Raw genomic sequence first — 4,717 nt, 5'->3', positions numbered from 1 at the left:
TATGCCCCACTAATGAGGAATAGGCAACTAAATCGAAGTCTTCATTTCCGGCTTTCGTAACTCCCAGGTAACTTCACCCTAAGCCTACTATACCATCTCCCGCTTCAAGGGCTGCTCTGCTCTGTCTGAAGATAGGGCTTTTAGTATAATATCAAGACTGACCTCCTGCTTCTGACTATGACTGATTTGCTGATGTTGAGTTCTAAATGCTCTAGCTTGATTCTCAACTCTTAAGAGGGCCTTTAAAAAGACTTAGATCGAGGAATCTCAGCAAACATAGGCATTTAGCTCAGATTACGCATCTCCGACTGAAAACTGAGGAGCGCAGCAAGAGAGTGAAAATCGGTAAGAAATTACTTGACTTCAAATCAGTCAATCCTAAACAAAATATACTGATTACAGGCTCTACTGAAATACTGAAACGAATGAAATCGAAGTCAATCTTACTCAATCCTGGAAATAGGAGTCGAAAGCCAATCATTTGAGATTGATGCTTAGGCTTCTTCCTTAGCAAAGAGAAAGTAAGAATTTGAGATTTATCCCTCTAACTCAAGAAAAAGAGCTGCAACTATTTCCTCAGTCTGACTTCCGTGGAAGTCTAATTGATTTCATTCCTAGGTAGAATTGGGAGTTGAAAGCCAATAGGATTGAAGTCAGATTCTTTCTCTTTAAAGTTACGATTGTTCGAAGTTCAATTTGATCCGGGTAAGAAGACCTAAAGGCGGCCAAAAGGTTCTTGGGTTTCTTACGCTTTTATCTCTGTCTCTGCTGTAACTGCTAACAACAATAGCAATTTATCTTCCTTTCTGGCTTAGCCTGTTGCGTAACCGAATGAGTGTAACGAAAAGATACGTGAGTTGAACATAAAAGCTCTATACTTTACAAGCAAGAGATTGCTTCATTCAGGACAGAAAGTTCCTACAATACTAAAAAAGGGAAAGCTAAAGCAAAAGGGCCAAGAAAACCCCTGCGAAAGCGCATACGAATTATTCCTTGCGCTGCATTATCGTATAATAAGATAAAGGCCAGTCACTTCGACTCCTTAAATAGTGGCAGCAGGTCTTTATCCTTCGCTTTGGGGTTGAGTTTACGTGCCATCTTCAGCCTACCTAGGAAAGGGCTACCTTTTTAGTAAAGCATTTCCCCCGGAAATAGCCTTAGCTGGATTTCTTTCTTCGTAGAAAAGTGGCAACAAGCCTTCGTATAGGGCCAGGGCCGCTTAGCTGCATCCTTTAGCATCCTATGGGCCTAGGTCAGTCAACTTTTTTTATTATAATAATTTGGTCTCCTGCCCCGGGGCATTCCTTTAGTAAGTAATCCGTGCAAATGAGGGCCTAAGGCTATTCCTTGCTGCGGAGCTAGCATTCACACCGCTTTCCTCATGTCAGCAAGCTCGGGGTCTAACCTCATCCTAAAACGACTTCTCCAAGCCGTAGACGGAAGACCAATAATGATACATCCTTAGCTATAGCTATGGGAAGAAGTACGATGCTTGTAGCCAATTCTACCTCTTAGCGAGGGCTTGACAGAGTTCTAATAGGGGATTCCGGTATATCGTATAGTTGTTTAATCTTGCTTTTAGGAGCGCTCTTTTCATCCAACTCTTTATTGAATAAAGAAAGAGATTGAGGAGCGTAGGGGCTTATAGTTTAATTGGTTGAAACGTACCGCTCATAACGGTGATATTGTAGGTTCGAGCCCTACTAAGCCTACCTTTTCACCTCCGGTGGCTCAGTCAAAGTACCCAAGATCTAAATCTAGCGAAACCACACTGCTGCCGCTGCCCTTCGGGCAATACGCGATGCAGCCGAATGAGTTTCACTTGAAATGAGTTGATAAGTGTAACGAAAAGAAAGACATAGGGAATAGTTCAACTCATATTTGAGATACGTATCACTCAAACCTACGTATCTTTCAGTGAAACTCCTTCCTTCGTTCACTTCAAACGTCGTATTCTATACGTAATGAAAAGATACGTATAGAGAAACTCATTTCATTGCCAAAGAAAGCCCTTTGCTGAGAAGGTATCACACGAGGATATCTAAAAGAAAATAAAAGAATGCAATAGAACACCTTTTCTGACATCAGGAGATGAAAGCTTCAAGCCAATCGGGCGGGCGTCGAATGAAATAGGTAGCCGGGTTCTCTTTCTACAACCCTTTTGAATGGATGAGTTTAGAAGGCTGCCGGATAAGTAGAGCCTTTCAAAGAATTGTTGAAGCAGCCGGGCATCCACGTAGGACCTGTTGCGAAGTCTTCCCTACTCAAGGGAATAGAGCGATTGTTGCAATCAGAGAAGCCAGCCCCGACTGTGCATCGAGAAGTTCGTCTAAGCATGAATATTTTCTTTTATGGGGAACGTCGATCTCTCTCTATGGCGTAGATAGATAAACCCGAAGCTAGTCTTGATGGACAAGAAATGCCCGCTCCGCTACTAAACTCACTTGGAGAAAGCAACTAGGTCCCCAAAAGAAAGGGGCAGGATATCAACTCATTTTTCCCATTGCATGCGACAACTAGTCGAGAAAAAAGGGAAGAAAGCCTAAGCGAGCGAGACAAGAAGGAATGTTGGAGCTATTCCCTTAGTTGAGTCCTTGCCTCTGGCTTGGGTTCTTAAGCAATTGGGCGGATTAATACTGTATTACTGTATCATTCTGGGCAAGACAGTCGGAAGCGAGCCAAAGGGTCGGCTTACTTTCTGGAAGAAGTAGCTGCTACTGTGATCATATCTGCTGTTCGCATATCCGCTCAAGCAAGCCTGTCCCAAGCCGGCCAAGCAGTTGCTTTGAATCGGATGTGAGGGATTGAATTACTTTAGTATATTAGTATAAATATATCTTTCCCGGGGAAAGAAATGATAGTAGCTTGTTGCACGGTCTCTCTATTGATTTATAGTTTGAGGATTCGTAAGAAGTTGGGGTCGATTTCTTTCTTTGTTGTTGATATCCTACAGATATTATGTTATTATGTATTTCATCCCTTTGTTTTGTAGATTCATTATGTTAGTGCTTTTATGGGAATGAGTTGATAAACGAAATGTTCCTTATTCCCTATGTTTCGTTACTTCGTTTATCAACGAAATGAGTTGAACATAGTGAAACGAAATGTTCCTTATTCCCTAATCCCTATTTCTTTCTTTTCGTTTATCATAATAGCAACGAATACGTATCTCAAAAGCATCAAGTTCGGAGGCACCACCTGTAGCGAATCCAAACATACCCAACGCCCCCTCGTCTGCCGCTGAAACCCCCCACTCTGATGCTTCCGGCTCCCGAGGCAAATCAGCCCTGGACGAAAGAAAGGAGGAACTTATTCTTTCAAATATAAAACGATCTCGGGGATGGCCAAAGAGTTGCGGATTTCAATGTGACAACCAATTTGAGCTTATCGAGGAGATGAAAAAGGAAGCGGGAGCTAAAAAAGAAGATTGCCCCGCGACCAATTCCGCGTTTAATGGGATTAGGGAATACCAAAGTCACGTCCAAGATGGACGGGGCGGAGGGAAACCTAACGATTGTTCCAATCGAGAAGGGGGGAAGACAGGAGTACTCAACGGGGATAAGGGATCCCCCCGGGTAGAGGAAGTAAGAGATGGCTCGCTTTTGGGAGGTAGACTTGGGCAGCAAGCTATCTGTTGTCCTGACCCGGAAAGCAAAAGTAGCTCGAGCCAAAGGCGACAGCGAGGGGTCGAATCAAAACCTTTCTTTTCTACGCTTTCTTCTATTACGAAATGGAGAGTGTTGTTATAGTCCTGCTACTTTTAAAGCATTTCAAGTAGTAGCATCTCAAGCCAGCATAAAAAGTGTTTCCATCAGATCAGGGCTTTAGGCAAGCTAGCTAGTCAGTGAGCCAGAGAGGGTAGGAGTCACTTGACTTGGAAGAAGAATTCTCCTAAGCTTGGCACTAGGTGATCTATGTGTCAAAGGGCTACTTTTCTTCCTATCCTTTCCCTTGCCTTGCAGCCTATGCATCAATCCCATTCTACCGATGTGTACTTCTTTGGAACAGCTTTCCCGATCCCATCATACTCTTTACCTTTCTTCCCCTTTTTGGTATTTGCTATCTTGTGGTCCGGTCCCTTATTTTTAGGCTTACCACGTGGCTGATTCCTCTTGCGACGTCTGTTGGGAGGTAGCATCCAATAGATCTATCTACTAGGCCTTTCGTCGTGGAAGCAAATGGAAAAGCAAAAGCGGAAACAGCTAGATCAACTGCCGAATCAGTCGAACTTGAAGCCTTCGCTCCTATGTCAATGGTTGGGATAGCTGGCTTACCTTCTTAGTTAGGACATTCAAGCTTCCAGTCTAATGACTGGACACGACCAACCCCGACTCTCTAAGCCCTCGTCTTTACAGGAATTGTCGCAGCTGAGCGTAGATGACTTCCCGCAGATTGGGCTACTTCTATTTATCAATATAGAAAGAAGATCCTACTTTCCCATCAAGACTAAAAGCGAAAAAGAACCTCTCATCTTGGGATGAGACCCTGGAAGCTTTGGCCCGGCATACTACTATCATATCAGGGATGAAAGGTGATCATTTCTTGTTCTTAGCAGCTATGGCTATTCATTTGAGTATTCAGGTAATGAATAGTCAATGAGCGAAGGGCGCAGTTACCACAGCTATGAGTTCAAGCGGCTACCCTATAGTAGCAGTTCATTGAGGCTCGACAGACCTGGGCTAAGGAGATGATCTGGGTAAACCCCCTTTTTTGGTGA

The 4,717-nt window shown here is 43.6% G+C and overlaps 1 non-coding gene across 1 annotated transcript; it reads left to right on the top strand.

Moving 5' to 3' along the window:
* Positions 1-1,638: 1,638 nt before the first annotated feature.
* trnI(CAT) lies at positions 1,639-1,712 on the top strand. The gene has a single exon. It is a non-coding gene; the product is annotated as a tRNA-Met (tRNA).
* The last annotated feature ends 3,005 nt before the right edge of the window (positions 1,713-4,717 follow it).

Source organism: Solanum lycopersicum, mitochondrion (assembly GCF_036512215.1).
Source record: "Solanum lycopersicum bio-material TGRC:LA1421 mitochondrion, complete genome".
NCBI lineage: Eukaryota > Viridiplantae > Streptophyta > Magnoliopsida > Solanales > Solanaceae > Solanum > Solanum lycopersicum.
Note: the sequence above shows the minus strand (reverse complement) of the source record. Positions and strands in the feature narration are given on the sequence as shown.